This window comes from Hibiscus syriacus, unplaced genomic scaffold (assembly GCF_006381635.1).
Source record: "Hibiscus syriacus cultivar Baekdansim isolate YM2019G1 unplaced genomic scaffold, ASM638163v2 tig00111092_pilon, whole genome shotgun sequence".
In the NCBI taxonomy this organism is placed as follows: domain Eukaryota; kingdom Viridiplantae; phylum Streptophyta; class Magnoliopsida; order Malvales; family Malvaceae; genus Hibiscus; species Hibiscus syriacus.
Genome location: NW_024062979.1, coordinates 396404 through 416229, shown reverse-complemented (window position 1 = coordinate 416229; position 19826 = coordinate 396404). Strand labels below are relative to the sequence as shown.

Here is a 19826-nt window from a genome sequence, read left to right as displayed (position 1 = left end):
TACTTTCCAATAAATCATTTATGAAATTTATCTTTCTTAAGGCTTCTTAAATAATTATGCTTTATACTTTTACTCATAATAGTATCTTATTAAGCATATACATTTTGGGCTCACTACTGTTGGTAATGCTCAATTTGTAACAGTCTTTTAATGGTTTTAAATTCTATGTTTAATTGAATTAAATTGTGATTTGGAAGTGACTATTTTGTCCTCATTATTTAGCTTATAAATAGAGGGTAATTTCATTCACTTTGAGATATCCCAAACAATCATTTGCTTTGAAACACTCCTCTCTTTTGAGTGTTGTTTGAGTTGAGAGAAGGGCAATACCACCAAGTTCACTCCAGTTTTCGGGTGTACGAATTCTTGGAGAGCCGTGTTAACCTCAGGGAGTTGTTCGTCCATTGTAGCTGTAACATCCCAAACTAGGGGTTAGTGGCTAAATTGTAAAGTTTAAGAATTTGATGAATTAAGTAGAAGAATGGAATAATTCGATGATTTATTTGGAAATAATTCCTAAAAGTTGTTAGTAATTATTAAAGTAGATGAAGGGCAAAATTGTCATTGAACAAAGATAATATATTAGTAAATGGGTATTATATATAGAGGTATGATTGAAGAGATAGTTTTAGACTTATCTTCTTCATCTTCATCTTCTCTCAAACGTGAAGAGCCAGCTTGCAAAGGTGAGTTTCTTGTTAGTTGGTTATTTGCTAAATTTATGGTTGGGTTTTGATCATTAGATAAAACTAAGCTTAAGGAAGCTTAGGTTATCTTAAGATTGAAAGATAAAGAAGTTATGAAAGATTAAAGAAAATGGGGTTTTAAAGGAATTTTGGAAAAGAGTTAATAAGAGATTTTTAAGATGGAATTTGACTTGTCATCAAGAAGATAAAAGATTTATGAAGTTAGAAAATTATAACAAATTTGAAAGTTTAGTAAGATTCTTAATTTTAAGAATCTTGATGAAATATGGAAGATAAATGATTTATATGGACATAAGTTGGTTTCAATAATGATAGTTGAGTTTAAAGTCATAAAGGGATTAAAATAGAAGAATTGAATGAAGAATTGATGAATTTCGGGCTTGAAATGCAATTTCTGGACAAGGTGCATCGATGCACATTCATAAGTGCATCGATGCATTCCTTTAAAAAAAAGAACATTGAATGCCTTTGATGCATCGATGCATAGCTAGTGTTTCAATTTTTTGGAATTAAAACAATTATCGCATGATTGAATTCTTCCTGAAGAGGGCCACCTTGAAGCATTTTGGATGAAAGTAGTCACGCTCCTCCCAGTAATATGTCAATCCTTGAAAAATCATAGCATGAATTCTATCCAACCATGGGACCTTAAGACTCATATCAAAAGTCACTCATGGGACCTTAAGAGGACTCATATCAAAAGTCGTCGTTCGCACTTCATCCTCTGTAACACCCATAGATAGGGACTTCAACTTAATCTCAGTTAACCTCTAAAATTTGTCTCGTAATAACCATGATGTATTAGTATCGGAGATGAAAGTGTTGGAAAAGTAGACTACTACAAAACGAGGCGTTAGCACTGACTGAAAAATATTAATAAAATATTTTAAACAAAGAACTGATTAACCGTGTCGTGTATTAATCACTGCCTTAGAAGCGATTCGCTCCGATGTGTGTAATCGCTATAATGGACGAATGACCCCCCGAGGTTAATACGACTCTCCAAATTCTATACACCCAAAAGATAGAGTGGACTCCGGTGGTACTGCTCATCTCTCAACTCAAAACAACACTCTTTGAGAGTGTTTCTAAAACAAACAATTGCTTTTGGATATCTCAAAATGAATGAAATTGCCCACTATTTATAAGCTAAATAGTGAGGGTAAAATTGTCATTTTAAAGTACAATTTAATTCAGTTAAACATAGAATTAAATGTTATTTAGAAATAGGTTACAAATTTGAGCATTAACCAACAATCCCCCACTAAGGCGAAATATTTTTTTTCGTAAAAATGAGAGCATTGAAGTTAAAACACGAGAAGAGCAATAGCGAGATTGATTGCTTAAGCACTAGTGAACGTATCTTGAACTAGTACATAGTAATGATGAGTAATTATTCTCTTAGATAAATGAAACTAGTTTTGAACTTTCTAAGATAGGGGTAAACTCATAACACACAACTAACTCCTTCATCCACCGAAGTCCTCGATGCGTCGACAAAGATTATATACAAGAGTGTATATATGTTTAGTCTTCTTTCCTCAGGATTATAATAAGTGCACTAGAAAAATGACCCAACGTTTTTATAGAAGGTGGCTAATCCTTCTCACTTACGTAGTTTATTTCATCAGGTTTATCTCAATCTAAACCACTCAAACGGTTTATGAAATAATTAAGAGCTTTTTCAACAGCTCATCCTCACAATAGGTAAGGTGAATTTTTCCCTTTCATTACGAACACCCAAACTCTTGGGGTTTGAATTCGAGTTTTAAGAAACTCAACCTTTCAAGCGGTAAGTTCACCTAGTCTTTCACTATTAGGACTACCCACTCAATACTTTGTTATGACTTATTAAGAATATATATCAACCAAAATCGGTAAATTCATCAGTCTTTCTCACTAAGGTCACCCAAAGTCTGGGCTATGAATTTATTAAGAGCAATTAAGCGCATCCTATTCATGTACATTAGTCATAGGGATAGGAAAATAAAATGTACACTATGAGTCTTTTCATTGCTTCGTTTAACCACATTGAACTTAGATAACTAAGTTGGGTATCCACCATGAATTCTTCAACCAATATACTTTAGACCCATCCCCCTCGACGAATCAAGAACCAACTTCCAACTTTAACCTTTGGTAGCGGATCAACTAGGTTCCTCTCTCACTTTAATCATCATTAAATACACCCTTACATTTCTAACATTTTTAGGATAAATCCATAAGTGTCTTGGATAGTGTGTAAACAAATTCTCTTGAACATTTACTCATTCATACTTGGTAAAGTTTATTATTAGTTTTAACCATAAAACCATATTTTAACAAACTCAAATTTTGTTTACACGTAATTATATTCAAACATTTAGAAATTCATTTATATATCATTTTAGTCCTCCACTAATTTTTCTCATTCAGAAGGAATTTCGATTTTCCTAACTCTTCACAAGAACTGTTTATGAATTTATGAATAGTATGACGATGTTTATTGGGAGTTTTCAACTTTTCTTAACAAGAAGAAAATTATCTCAGGTATTTCATAAAGAGACTTTAACAACTACTTAGGATAGACAACTTCTTTCATTTCCTCTATTTAAGAGTATACTAAATGGCTACAAATCATCCTTTTAGTAGCATTAATGTCTCACTTTTTCATTCATAATATTCAATATATTAACCTTAAAGAAACCATTACATATTTTATTTACTATGATAATTTGGTATTCTACTCTACCAATTTAATCTTATACTCTTTTAACTTTTGCATTAATTTAAAGAGAGTTTAACTTGTCATAGTATTTTATAAATTGGAATAGTGAGAATAGTAATGAACAATGTACCGGGTAGGTTTCTATGAAAGAGAGATGGTGCACTAGGCATGCTTAAGTACCAGGTCTTCATAGAACCAACCCTAGACATGCACTTTCATACTCAATCACACTACTTCCAATAGATCATTTATGAAATTTCTCTTTCTTAAGGCTTCTTAAATAATTATGCTTTATACTTTTACTCACAATAGTATCTTATTAAGCATATACATTTTGGGCTCACTACTACCTTAGCCCTTAGTAGTTTTTCACTATCTTAGTCTTAACTAGTGGTTATCTCATTCCACAATATTTCCACTAAGTTTTAAAGACTAACTTAAAGGCACGTCTATACTAATTATTGCATCAAAAAGCATGAATTAAACTCAAAATTATTTATTGATAGTGAAAATACCCTCATCTTTAGGATTTTTGTTCCTTATCTTCAGAGATTGTGAAATCAAACTCGAATTTAACAACTATTCGGTTTGGAAATCTTCTCATTTCAACTTCATCAGCTCCATGCTTCTCCAAAATTACATATGTCATGTGTCTTTACAAATTTCTCTAAGGAAATTATTAGTACGCTAAAAATATTTACAATTATTTTCACCTTAGTTTTTCAGGAACTATATAGTTTTACCCCCACATGAGAATAAATAATTTTTTATCTCCACATGAACCAAATATCATACATCCATTATCTTCCGAGGTTAACACGACTCTCTAAATTCCGAACACCCGAAATATAGAGTGGACTTCGGTGGTACTACTCTTCTCTCCCCTCAAAGCAACACTCTTTGAGATGTTTCTAAAGCAAACAATTGCTTTTGGATATCTCAAAATGAATGAAATTGCCCACTTTTTATAGGCAAAATGGTCATTTCCAAAGCACAATTTAATTCTATTAAACATAGAATTAAATGTCATTTAGAAATAGATTACAAATTTGAGCATTAACCACAGAAAGAAATAACGTCCGACAAAATACTTTTACCCCAACACGAATAACATCATGATCATCACACCATTGTCCGTCCAATTTAATCATATTATAAGTACTACGTCTTTCGACTCATCGTGGTTCTATGATTGAATTTTCTATTCCGATCGCCATTAATTCACTCACTTTGCGATCTTTGAAACCACAAACTTTCTTCTTGATGCAAGACATCATCCAAACTCATGCTTAAGATCAGATTCAAGGCCATAGAGATGGTCAACATTAGCATTCTCCAATATCGCTTCAATACCATGAATACGAGCAAGCAGTTAACTCTTGCGTTTACCAATGTGGCCAAACACCTCGCGATTCCATAGCTTCGCTTCATTGCAAAAATTAACGATGTTATTTGCTAACGGTACCCCCATATCCCACTCTTCCTAATGACCTCCTCAAACCCTGAGTTATTTTACCACGTGCAAGAAATTTAAAGGAGTGATTCCGCTTATTTAACTGACCGGCCTATGACCATAACCAATTCGCCCAAGGTGTAGCACTCGAGATTCCGACTGTCACACCACCCATTTTTAGTCAAACATCGATCTAGTCTTTGATGGAGAGATTCTGTCTTCCATGTGTATTTCAATCCCTGAAAACCAATGTCATTTAGACAGTTTAGAACAATAAAGTCAGTAAATTTGTGACACACTCCATCACGAGGTGACATACTCTTGGTATGATATCCATACTGTAATCCAGGCATTCTTACCCAAACTCGTCGGATGATCCTCGACCGTCGAGAAGTTTTCAACTCCACGGTTGAACCGTGAGATAGCTGCCATATATCAGCCATAGCCCTCCCATTAGAATTATCAAGATCAATCAAGACAATTTCCCCAGGATTCCACAACGCCTTAATTCTATTCAGCAATGCAGTATCCTATAGATCATCCCAACAACCGGATTACTGAATTAGCAAGTTTTCGCGTTAATCAAATCATGCACTCGATCTAAAAAGACAATAACTGGTGTGCCATTTACCGAACTAATTCGGACATCTTCATCTTTAACCTCATCAAGTTCTGGGATCAAAGAATTAAGTGAATCTCCAGTACGATTGCCCATCACCATGTCTCGGAATGACGGTTTACCTATATTCCTCTCACTTTCAGAAGCGGCCATTTCATGTGTTCCTTTGATGTTTCCAGCCTCTGGCATCGAACTCCCTTTCACAACCATATCATGGTCTGGTGGGACTTCGTTCTTTGTTGTATCCCCATCTGGAACTTGGTTACTATGGATCGCTCTCTCATTATCTCACCATTGACATCCCCTATAGGAATCACCTCCTTATTCCGAATAAATCCACCGCTTTGCTGATCTACCGTAACCACAGTGTGTGTTGATCTCTCCAATGATGACGAGGATGGCATCAGCGGTTCCCTATCCTGTGGTCTTCCGTTAGGATTGCCGACAAGCAGCTCAATAGGGTTGACTTTTGGATTTTCCAGACTTCTCGCAGGAGGAGAGAAAATCATGGAGTTGCCTTTCTTGCTGACCTTTTTTCCGTTTGTAGCACACATTCAGACTTTGAGATATGGATCAAATTATACCAAATCAAAGTAAGAGATTAAATATCAAATTTCGACAGGAAAAGTCAAAAACATAATTAAGCCTTCTTACTGTTATGTAGTATAACTTTATTTATATGTATACCTATATGATAAAGGAGCTTGAATCCAACAATAACTCCCAAAGAAACTAAAAATAACTAATTGCTGAAACCATTAAGCAGAGAATATCTAAAAACTATCAGCAAATTACGAGGGCACATCTCAGAAAAGTTCCTTTTACAATGTTAAATTTCGACTTGAAACCGTGTAATGAATGTAAACACTTCACAATGCAACAACCTCGAGCTAACGGTTCAACCATCTAAAATCCGACATGAATAATTGTCACTTGCCCAATTCATACATATGTATAAATTAAAAAGAATATTTCTTACTCATGGTGTTTTTTCTTTGATGTCTTCGTTTTCAGTTTTAGGGGTGCTGACAACAGCACTTGCTGTGGCCGGAGAAGAATCCATCAAACTGGCCGCGATTGCGGCCCTCAAGTCGTCATCTTCCATATCTGAAAGCAGATGCTATCTGCGTCGGCCGATGAAGGCAGCCGCTCAGTATGCTGTTGAGTCATGTTTCTTTGAGGAGGAACTTGTGTTAAGTTGCACGATTTAGTTTCTCTCAGCATCCTCCGGGGACAGCCACTGTCCATAACCGTTAGAAGCTTCGGTGGAAAATAGGGCACTCTTTAGGGAAGTTTCCCCTCACCAGGAAGATGCTCCACCCAGATCCTTTTAATGAGTCCAAATAGGCTGATAGATAGAACTTGACAAATGCTGTGGGGCGGCATAAAGACTGTCGAAATTATACCATTCTCCATTTACTTTCCGGATACAAAACCAATGGTCATGCAGATGACAAATGAAAGCGTTTTCCAGCTCGGGATCGACCTGGGCAGGCTCAGCAACAGGGCAGTCAAAGGGAATAACTTGCGAATCCCAGACTTCTAAGCCTTTTGCAAACCTATGAAACAAATATCCAGAGTAGATATCATCAAACAATGTCAGAGATATCATCAGACAAATACGTGTACTTGTTCGAACAACCAACACAAATTTTGAAATTAAACCTGATTCTACCGACCCAGATTTTGGGAATTTACATTCCAGCCATTTCAAGCATTAAATTTGTGCGTTAAATACTAACTTGCAACCATAGTTTCGAATCTCTTCTTGTAATTGATACTCCTAAAATATGTTTGAAAATATAATCGTTGGAGGCACAGAGTATCGATACTGGCACATGTGTTTTGGAAACTCACACACGGGTATCGAAACTCTTGAATGTCGGGAACGCCTTTCTTGATGTTCTTGAGCTACTATGCGGTCCTTTTTATATACTCTAAGTGATTTCTAGTCGTTTGGAGAAGTTGGGGGTAGCTTCTATCCATTTTAAGCATAAAATTCATGATTTAAAAACTCAATTGCAACCATGGTTTTGAAACTCTTCTTGGAGAATCGAAACTCCTAAAACATTTCAAACAATCGTTGGAGGCCTAGAGTATAGATACTAGAACATGAGTTTTGGAATCTCACATACGCGTATCAAAATCCAGCATTGGTTTTCGAAACTCTTAAGCACTGTGGAATGGAAGTTCTAAAACTAGTATAAGAGTTTCGAAACTCTTAGGTGAAGTTTTAAAACTTCAAACTTAGTTTTGAAATCTAAGGCTCAAGTTTTCACATTTTAGGTGAAGATGTGGTTGAAGTGTGTTGTTTTATGTAAGCATGAAGAGAATGGAGATTGGCTATCTCCAAAGAAACTGCTTTGTGCGATAATTGCCTTTAAAACCAAAGCTGTTTGTTTCCAGAAGCAGCTTACAAAATGAGATGCTGCATGTAATGTCCCACATGCTTGAGGTACGAAGGGATGCAGCGAGAAGCTGCTTATAAAAGCAACGGGCTTGAACGCTGGAAAGCATACCTTTCTCGGCCTTTTGGCTAAGATCAAGTGTAGTATCTGTTCTTATCAGTTTAATATCTGATACGTGGGCCAATGGTCCACACGATATTAAATTTATTTTTTGAGGGGGAGGGTTCACCACAGTAGCTTGCTACTGGGACTCTCGAGCGTCGCCCTAGCGTTGCACTATTGCTGTGGCCTGGCGCACCCCACCCAATCCCAAGTTTAATGTTTCTTTTCCGGTTTTGACTATGAATAACAATGCCCCTAAGTGAAAAGGGTTAGATCCCTTCTTTGGACTTAGCCATTGGACCAGTCCACTTGCACATGAGATCGATCCTTTCCATTGGACCATGCATTTAAAGGATAGAACATTTATCAAATGGAAATTTATCATGTATCGTTTTCATGTAACTCACATCTCATGTAGACAATTTTCGTGCTGCTATAACAACTAGTGTTGCACATGTATTTAAACCTCCCGTTTATCATATCATATACCATATCATACCACATATAGGTGCATAGAAAATAGTGGACACAATTCAATGGAAATGTTGGAAACTTATCGACAAAAGTTCACGATGCTACTTGTTCAGAAATGACCGATCATACACCTTTAAAACGTACATGCTTTTAATTAACACAAAGAAAATCGACCACAATTACACGGGAACCTAGAATAGGGGATTAACCTACACCTAAATTCCTACATAGAATAAGGTTTGTGAAAACCCGTAGCCGAACCGTACACTCACAGAAATAATGAGCAACTTAAAATAACCGCTTCAATGCACGAACGCCTTTCCTTTCCCATTGCTAGAGGAAGCCGCCAACAATCTTGAGATTCAAGAACACATCATAATGCACAAATAACAACAAAATTGGCTGGAAGTTCAACTTAAATCATGAACCAAACATGACTCCAAATTTCACTACAAAACACTACGGATCCATTTCGTACCAACGATTTCTTAGCTTAACTGATACCATCTTTATACCTCAGCAACACACCTAAACACGCTATTAATATCATCAAGAATCTCTAATTCAACCTTAAATCACAATATTAAATAAAGATTCTTATTCTATTGAAACTTAATTTCAGAATTTCAAGAACAAAACCACAATATGATACGAAACATTTATGAAATCCTTTATACCTTTAATCCACAATTTTTACACTTAATCTCTATAGATATTAAGACATTAAAATTCATCAAATTTTTTTAAAAAAATAAATTGAAAACAAGTCTTTGAAAAAATAAAAACAAAAATATGGAAATTAAAGATTTATTTTGGCGGAAGTTTTAGAATTGCTTAGTTGATTGAATTTATGATATATATGGTATGATTGTAGGTACGAAATGGTAGTACCGATGCTTAGTTGATTTAAGTTATAGGTCTAAATAATACTAGCATAGGATGGACGAACGATTTATTTTAGTCAAGAAATTACATTTGTTTTTAAATGTTTGAACATCAATTGACTTGCAACGAATTTTTGGATGAGTTTCGAACATTTATGGGCTGAGATGTCTTCTTACATATGAACCGTCTTTTAGTTACCTTTCCAACACATTGAAACGCATCAACTGGACATCGAGAACTCGAAGTATGTAGGTTTTAGCAAAGACAATTCATGCACAAAATTGGATTCGAGTCAAATACAAGATTTTATATATATTACGATTTTCAATTATTTTATTGATTATTTGATATTAAATTTAGCATAAGAACTTACATTAATTATATTAGATAATTTAAGATTACACTTATAATTTATTTAGTTAATTAAGAGATTTTGATATAGTGATTCTATTCATTATTATTTAGTCTTTTAGATTAACTCACAATAATATTTTGGTGTTGAAAGTTGTCTATGTTTAGTTACTCGATGATTACGACATGTTTTAGGTATTTTGGGGCATAAGAATGACAAAACTTGGTTTCAACTTTAAAGTTTTGAAACTCTAAAGTCCGTATCAAAAGAATGAAAATTATTTTCATACCTCTAAAAATTGGACCAATATTTTCAAAACTCTCCCCTTAATTTATTTTTACAGTTTAGTATAGAAATCGCAACTTGATCAATCGATGTTCGATTTAGTTTCTACTTTTTAAATTCATAATTTTGATTTAACATATTTCAAACATAGGTTTATTCAATAAAACTTAATATCTTACACATCAGTGACATCTACTAAAAAACTAAACACGAAAATCACAACAAAGACCGAAATTATTACCTATATCGCCAAAATCAACAACACCACTTAAGAGCATCAATTACGATGCTCTAAATGTGTTTGTATGCAAACACGGATTTGAAGAAGCAAGGTAGTTAAAACAATTTAGAAGGTAGTTATTAAAAAACGATTAAAATCAAAGGAATTTACAAGAGGAGTTCACGGCAAAATGGTTGAAAATGAAGGGAAAATTGATCTTGGGAAAATACCTTTATAGATTTAACAATTTTGATGTTTTTACAATTTAGTCACTAAATTTGAATTTTAATTTAAAAATTCAAGTTAATCCTTTCTTTAAAATCAATTTACACTTTAAAAATCATATTTTTAATTTAAAAAATATTTATTATTATTCTAAAAAATTTATCTCATAATATTTCAAAAAAAATCATTTTACACAAATTGTGAAATTAAACCTGATTCTATCGACCCAAATTTTGGGAATTTACATTCCAGCCATTTCAAGCATTAAATTTGTGCATTAAATACTAACTTGCCATTTTAAGCATGAAATTTGTGATTTAAATACTCAATTGCAACCATAGTTTTGAAACTCTTCTTGGAGAATCGAAACTCCTAAAACATGTTTGAAAATATAAATCGTTGGAGGCCTAGAGTATAGATACTAGAATATGAGTTTTGGAATCTCACATACGGGTATCAAAATCCAGCATTGGTTTTCGAAACACTTAAGCACTATGGAATGGAAGTTCTAAACCTAGTACAAGAGTTTCGAAACTCTTAGGTGAAGTTTTAAAACTTCGGACTTAGTTTTGAAATCTAAGGCTCAAGTTTTCACATTTTAGGGTGTTTTTGGCTCTTTAAAAATATTTTAAGTTGGATTTTTGATAAAATTTAGTAGCAAAATTGCAATTTCTACAATATAGTAAGGGGCCGTTCTTATTTGCTCGCTTTTGAAATATATATGAAGTAGATTGTTATTTTTTTAGAATGATAAAAGTTAATTGATGGGGGGACAAAAATATTTAAATACAATATTTGGTTCAAGTAATTGTAGGTTAACATTTGGACTGAAATATTCAGTTTTCTAAACATACAGGGACTAAAATGTCCCTTTGAATAATAGAGAGACTAAATAGAGTTTTAACTATTAGTAACTTGAAATACACATATGAAACTAGTGGGTTGTAACTAATGTTAATTTGATGAATGTAAATATGAAATAAGATGTGGTTGAAGTGTGTTATTTTATGTAAGCATGAAGAGAATGGCATTGGCAGAGATTGATCAACTCCAAAGAAACTGCTTTATGCCTTTAAAACCAAAGCTGTTTGTTTCCAGAAGCAGCTTGCAAAATGAGATGCTGCATGTAATGTCCCACATGGTTGAGGTACAAGGGATGCAGCGAGAAGCTGCTTATAAAAGCAACGGCTTGAACATAGAAAAGTATACCTTTCTCGGCCTTTTGGCTAAGATCAAGTGTAGTATCTGTTCTTATCAGTTTAATATCTGATACGTGGGCCAATGGTCCACACGATATTAAATTTATTTTTTGAGGGCTAGGGTCCACTACAGTGGCTTGCTACTGGGACTCTCTAGCGTCGACATAGTTTTGCACTATTGCTAGGGCCTGGCGCACCCCCACCCAATCCCAAGTTTAATGTTTCTTTTCCGGTTTTGACTATGAATAACAATGCCCCTAAGTGCAAAGGGATAGATCCCTTCTTTGGCCTTAGCCATTGGACCAGTCCACTCACACATGAGATCGATCCTTTCCATAGGACCATGCATTTAAAGGCTAGAACATTTATCAAATGGAAATTTATCATGTATCGTTTTCATGTAACTCACATCTCATGTAGACAGTTTTCGTGCCGCTATAACAACTAGTGTTGTGCATGTATTTAAACCTCCCGTTTATCATATCATATACCATATCATACCACATATAGGTGCATAGAAAATAGTGGACACAATTCAATGGAAATGTTGGAAATTTATCGACAAAAGTTCACCTAATTGTTCAGAAATGACCGATCATACATCTCTAAAACGTACATGCTTTTAATTAACAAAGAAAAATCACACAATTACACGGGAACCTAGAATAGGGGATTAACCTACACATAAATTCCTAGATAAAATAAGGTTTGTGAAAACCCGTAGCCGAACCGTACACTCACAGAAACAATGAGCAACTTAAAACAACCGCTTCAATGCACGACCACCTTTCCTTTCCCATTGCTAGAGGAAGCCGCCAACAATCTTGAGATTCAAGAACACATCACAATGCACAAATAACAACAAAATTGGCTGGAAGTTCAACTTAAATCATGAACCAAACATGACTCCAAATTTCACTACAAAACACTATGGATCCATTTCATACCAACGATTTCTTGGCTTAACTGATACCAATCTTTATACCATCAGCAACACACCTAAATTCGTTATTAATATCATAAAGAATCTCTAATTCACCTTAAATCACAATATTAAACATATAAATATTCTTATTCTATCGAAACTTAATTTCAGAATTTCAACATAATCGCAATATGATACGAAAACCAGTATGAAATCCTTATACCTTTAATCCAACAATCTTGAGCTTCAAGAACACATCACAATGCACAACTACAAATTGGCTGGAAGTTCAACTTAAATCATGAACCAAACAAGACTCCAAATTTCACTACAAAACAATACGGATCCATTTCGTACCAATTATTTCTTAGCGTAACTGATAACAATCTTTTACCATCACCAACACACCTAAATGCACTATTAATATCATCAATCTCTAATTCAACATTAAATACAATATTAAACATATAAAGATTCTTATTCTATCGAACTTATTTTCAGAATTTCAACATATCGCAATATGATACAAAACCAGTATGAAATCCTTTATACCTTTAATCCACATTTTACACTTCATCTATATAGATATTAAGACATTAAATTCATCAACATTATTAAAAAAATAAATTGAAAACAAGTCTTTGAAAAAAACAAAATATGGAAATTAAAGATTTATTTTGGCGCAAGTTTTCCATTGATCTCATAAATTATGCAAAAGAGGACACAAGCTTGATCTAAAAGGAAAACAACCACCCAATCTATTGACATATTAAATGGACTTGATGGAAGAATATAACAAAAATTATGAGAATTAAAAACCTAATGGCGCAAACCTAGCAATATAGGTTCTAATATTAACCCTATTTGATTTTTAAACCAATTATTGAATCGAATAACCGAGATGGTCTCTAGAGCATTTAGGCGATGACTGACCCGAATTACTCCCTAAATTAAGAGGACTATTGAAATCTTAGCTAAAAGTGGAGGGTATATTTAACTTATCTGATTATCAATCTAAAGGTCTAATTGAAGTTTAGGGACTAAAGGCCAAAGACCTAAAAAATCGAGTTCTAAAAGACTAAGTTTAATGACCTAAATCAATAACTCCTAAAATTTGCGGACTAATTAATAAACCAAAATCCTAAGTAATATCTAAATTAACCTATTTAAAAAGAATTAAAGTTTTTTTAGAAAATATCGACGATCAACAAATTTTAAAAAGTCGAGCAATTGATTCGAGTAATAGGACATCTTATGTGAAAACTTGACTCGAATTGCTTCCTTATTAATAACTAGGGTGCCATCCTAATTTCTAAGTCCGATATGATTTATTAAACTAATCTAACGAAATCCAAAAGGCTAAACTATGAAATATCGATCACTTAAAACCTAATTAAATAAATAAAAGGAAACATAACATAAAGAATAAAAAAACATAACATAAACAAGGACCAAATTGCATGAATATCAAATTACCAAGCTAAAAATATAATTAGATATATAGGGGCTAAATTAAAACATTAGAATTTAATGGCTAAATCTAAACAAAAAAAAAATAGTTTAGGGACTAAATACAAAAACAGTGGAAGTTACAGGGACTAAAAGATAATATCCATTTATTTAAGCCTAAAATAACCTATTAAACTAAAATGGAAATTTACAAAATCAGTCCACACAAATTAAAACAAATTTAAAAGTCACTACACATGACCAAAGTGTAAAAACACGATAAACAAGGAACGAAACAGTGAATACCCCCAAAAATTACAAATCATGAAATAAAGGGAAAATAACAATTTTAAATTCTACAGGTGACCAGAATGCAAAACACTAATTGGAGGACTAAAATGCGAATAACACAAAATTACAAGCACAAAGGAAAGTGAAAATAATAGTCTTGGTCCCTTCAGATGGCCAAATATAAAACATGCTAAACCTAGGGGGACCTAAGCATGATTTTACCCTAAACTATTCCTATATATACTACTTTTTTTTCTTTTTCCTTTTTACTTCATTTCCAACCGAGTTTTAAAAAACAGGGGAAAACACAAATGCTCTACCCTCTCCCTCGGCCGACCTACTGTCAGCCGCCACAAAACGCAACGACCAGAACACCCAAAGACAAAAAACCTAATCTACTAGCATACCTTGTTAGGGCTAAAACCAAAAATGGCTCTCCGACTCAGGTAAACCCAGATCTATTCTTTTTATTTTTATTTTATTTATTTTTTAACTTTGAAAATGCTTGGGTTATTATTCGACTAAAAAAAGCCTCCATTTTTTTATTGTTACTCGAAATCTAGAATGGGTTTATACTCATATTATTTCCTTTTTTAAAACGAAAACTAAAAAATATATTGGTTTATTCGAAATCTAAAAAATCTGCCTTTTTACTGAGATCCAGAACTAAGAGCAGTGAAAAAAAGCTATTCGAAATTAAAAGGAAAAAGAAATAACCTTGAATATTTGTTTATTGCTTAGGAAAACCGAAAACAACAGAGTTCAGAGAGTTCTTTTACAGTCTTTAATGCTCGGGTTTTTTACCCATTTACAAGGAAAAAAATGAGAATCTATTTGTCTCTTGCTTGTTGTTTCTACAGGGGTTGAGTGGAGCTTGGTGGTGTGCGTGGGGCATTTTGCTGGTATTGGGGCAAAGAACGGTGACCACTGGTTGGGGAGATTAGGACGGGTACCCTAAGGTTAGGGTTAGATTATAGTTTGGCTTGGTTTGGTCCCTGGGTCGGGTCTTAATTTGGGCTCCGGGTCGAGTTTGATTTGGGTTTCAGATCGGTTTGGGTATTTTGGCTGGTTTGGGTTGGCCTTGATGCCCGTTTGTAAATGTGGTAATAAAAATAGCGATTACAACTGCCCCTCTTTGCTCATTGATGTGGAACGAGAATGAAGCAAAGATAATGAAGCGCCATTTTTGGCTCAATCTCTGTTCTTGAAGATGCGAGTTCTTTTCATCATTAACTTTCCATTGGAAATGTTGATCCCTTGAGTGAGGCGTTGCTAATTTGAAATGTCGTGAATCTAGCAAAGGTTGAACAAGTTCTTCTCATTATGAATTCTCTACTGGAAATGTTGCTCCCTCGTGTGAGGCGTCGCTAATTTGAAATGATGTGAATCGAGCAAAGGTTGAATAAGTTCTTCATTATGAACTTCTTCTCCACTGAAAATATTAATCCCTCAAGTGAAGCATCGCTGATTCGAAATGCCGTGAATCGAGAAAAGGTTGAACAAGTTATTCATTACAAACTTCTTCTCTATTGGAAATATTAATCCTTCAAATGAGCCGTCACTGGTTCGAAATGCCGTGAATCGAGCAAAGGTTGAACAAGTTTTTTATTACGAACTTCTTCTCCATTGGAAATGTTAATCCCTCAAGTGAGCCGTCGCTGATTCGAAATGCCGTGAATCGAACAAAGGTTGAACAAGTTCTTCTCATTACGAACTTCTTCTCCCTCTATCGGATGAGTTCTTCTCATTATGAATTCTCCATTGGAAATGTTAATCGGTTTAGCTTCTCTATGAAGAGTTTTAAACTTGTAAAAGGTTATCATATGTTAGTGATTGTGTTAGAAGTACCCGAAGGTATTGACCCAAAGTATTATGAAGTCAACGCCACATCGATCAGGTCCATTGGATCTAACCTAATTGAATGATCCAAATCGTTCTAGAGACACCATCAAGCACCAAATGGTGATTGAAAACCACATGCCGCCTAAAAATGGAAATATCAAATCACGATAAGGATCTCCAATCAGACCAAATACAAACCAGAGCAAATCAAACCTAAATCAGGCAATATAATCGAAAGCAACAAAAAGATGGAAACCCATCAAGCAATAAAAGGAAACCGAAAGAAAAAGAAAATAATCCCTGAGATTGTGATGAAACCCAACCATTTAGGGATTCACAGCCGTCAGATTTTAAGGGATAAACGACATGCACATGGCTATAAAAACCCTGCATAAAACAAAGAAGACATCAACCATTATTTTCATACCCACCATAATCGCAAAAAAAAACTTTACTTTGTCATCTTCATCATGGAGGTGAGAACGAACAGTCGCCGGAGAACCAATTGGAGAAGGTTAGGAGATCGAAACCTTTCAGTTTATAACTACGGTTGTGGGGGATCTATCTCGATGTTTGGAATCGATTTGGGTTCTTAAGAGTGGGATGAGCATTTTGGGGCTAGCTTAGGGGTCTTCGACCACCATGGATGGCAGTCAAAGCAGCGGCGGTGAAGGTGGTTCGACAATAAAGCTTCTGCTGGAGGAGAGAGAGCTTGAGAGAGTTTAGGGATAAGAGCTTTAGTGAGAATGGTATAAAATGTGGTTGAAAAAGGGTTTTAGGTTACTTATATAGGGGACTAAAATGAAATAGAAGATATTGAAATTATTTCCTCAGTCCCCCTATTTTGAAGCGTATTCACTTTAGTCACCACATGTAATTTTACCCATGAATTTTAATTTTATTCAATTTAATCCTCATTTAATTTTATTATATTTTGGTGTATTAACCCTTTTTTATTTTACAGTTGTTGAGTTAATCGATTGATGGAATCGGCCAAGAGGGGGTGAATTGGTAATTAAAATTTTGGTGGAAGCTTTTGTAGAAAATTGAAAAGATTTGCACAACAATTTAGACTGGTTCGACTTTCTCAACCAAAGTCTACGTCCACTACCTTAGCTATCTACACTAAGGATTTTCCAACAAATTCACTAATTTGTTCTTTCTTTTGAGGACAAATAGTAACCTTACAATTCCCTCAAGAATTATACCCAAATTCTTGAGCACACTCTTTTTCAAAGAGAAATACACAAATTTGCAAACTTACAAGGAAAACCTCACAAGGTAAAATGTTTGCACAATTCTAGAACAAGAAAAGAACACTAAAAAATAATTACAAATGAGCACAAATGGTGTTCTTGAAAGAAAAATGAATATTGAAAGCAAAATGAATATTGAAAGGAAAATTGGCTTGAATTGCACAAACTTGGTGTTTGATGCTTTCTCTCTTGTTTCTCTATGATTTCTTCTTGATTGTTATTGATCAATGGCTTCTAAACTTGTTTAAATACTCCTTCAAATGATTCTGAACGTTGGGGATGGTTAGTGGAGTCAATAGAGCCGTTTAAGTGTGAAAACAATTAATAAATTCAGTTTGGAGCGTCAATGCATCGATGCATACCCATGGTGCATCGGTGCATCAAGTGTAAAATTCAAATATTTTGACCGTTGGACCCCTTAGTGCATTGGTGCACTAAGAGTGCATCGATGCATAAAATGCATTCGATGTTTCAAAATATCCAGAGTGCATCGATGCATGGTTTATGCCTCGATGCATCAAATACACTAAGTGCATCGATGCATGGTATGTGCATCGATGCATAAAATGCATTCGATGTTCAATTAATTCCATGGTGCATCAATGTATCAGTGCATCACTTTGAAAAATTTGATTTTAGGCTTGATTTTGGTTCAAAATACTTTGTGAAGATTGTTTTAAAAATAGTTTAAGTATAAAACACAATTTTACACATTTAATAAGGTTTGAAATTGATCTTGAAAGACTTGGAGTAATAATTTGATTTTTGATTAATTGAATCGAATATACTTATAAAAATCTTTGTAAAATCTTAAAATTCATTTATACTTAATTTGTTATATCGAAACATCAAAATATTTTCAACAGCAGCATTTGATTTTTTTCTTCCTTATTTTTATTTTTTTATTGTTTTTTATCCTAACATTGATTTTATTTTTTTAAGGAGCCCATTAAATTTTCGATTAATCATCAAAGGTAAAACTCATATCGATCTTAAACTTTATTAAACTTTAAATTTTCGAAATTAATACGACATGGTGATCGTGTTCGTACTGAAAGGGCAATTCGGAGGTGCTCATTCTTCCCCGATTGTAATCGACTCCCAAACCCGACAATTTCTCTGGTAAGACGTATATTCGGTAAATGGGAAAAATCAAGGTGTTTGATCTACTTCATTCGAAATAATCGGTGGTGATTCCATCACGATTCTAAGTCAAAGCGAAAACCTGAGGCCACTCGAGGGGCCGTTGCGACACCAATCAACATGTTAATGTCCAGCTAAGATGGCCACCAATTTTTTTTATAGAAAATGACGAGTTTGGAATATATGATTGGTCGGGTGACCATTTTGTAAATTTTAATATTCAATAGAATCAACAAACTATAGTCGAGAAACCATTTTGTAAGTGTTTGAAGGACTCCATGTGGAAAACTAAAGTTCAACGTTGATGGTGCTATGAAAGTGGATGAAAGTGTTGGTGGTATAGCTGGAATCCTCAAGGACTCAGCAGGAAAATCACTAATGTCATTCTCGATTCCGATTGGTGCAGGTTCCTCGGTACTAGCTGAAATTATGGCAATTGACCATGCTGTAGAAGTTTCATTGGTTCAAAATGGCACAACAATCTTGATTTAACGGTGGAGAGTGACAGTGCGAACGTGGTTGGATGGATTCTTAACCCTTCGAAGACTCCTCCTGATTTGGTAAATTAGTTGCATTCGATCACTTTATCAATTCCCCGAGAGAACATTGTGATAAGGGGTCTGCAATATAGATGCTGATTTGGTACAAGTCGTTCCATGAAAGGTGCATGAAGGAGAAGACTGGATTTGACAGAAATATTGAGGTAGCTGATAAGTAGGGTGATCTATACTCTTGTTTTGTTCTGCATGGTTCCCGTATAAATTCGGGTGTTTCACCTCGATGGCGGAGACAGGTTGACCACAATAGAGAAGATTTTTTGGATTTGGAGATCCTATGCCCGTTCCACATTGCTGTTCAGCTGTATCCAGAGGGCTGTTATAGACTGGTGCAGAGACGTGCGCTTTAGGGGCATTGGTCTGGGGTCAGGGGTCCGGACCCCGGGGTCCAGAGTCAGTAGTCCTGGGTCCGAGGATAGTGGTCTGAGATTAGTGGTCCGGGGTCAGTGGTCCTGGGTCCAAGGACAGTGGTCTAGGGTCCGGAATAAAAAATATCCGACCCGATTGACCCGACCCATCGACCCGGTTAAAAAAATACCATGTATTTATATTAAAAATACCAATATTTTCAGGCCGGGTACTTGACCCGCTAAATTTTTCGGGTGATGGCAAGGACCATAGTGAAAACGAACTAAAAGTTTGATGAATGTATTGTAAGTTTCAAAAGTCGGGTGACCAAAATGCAAGCGCCCTAAAAATTCGGGGACTATTTTTATAGTTTACCCAA

General features: G+C 34.7%; 2 non-coding genes and 1 pseudogene across 2 annotated transcripts; 2 read left to right on the top strand and 1 right to left on the bottom strand.

Moving 5' to 3' along the window:
- Positions 1 to 6290: 6290 nt before the first annotated feature.
- Positions 6291 to 7195, bottom strand: LOC120152511 (annotated as a pseudogene).
- Positions 7196 to 8001: 806 nt separating this feature from the next.
- Positions 8002 to 8197, top strand: LOC120152583. The gene has a single exon (XR_005518687.1). It is a non-coding gene; the product is annotated as a U2 spliceosomal RNA (small nuclear RNA).
- Positions 8198 to 11642: 3445 nt separating this feature from the next.
- On the top strand, positions 11643 to 11838 carry LOC120152584. Its single transcript, XR_005518688.1, has one exon. It is a non-coding gene; the product is annotated as a U2 spliceosomal RNA (small nuclear RNA).
- Positions 11839 to 19826: the final 7988 nt, after the last annotated feature.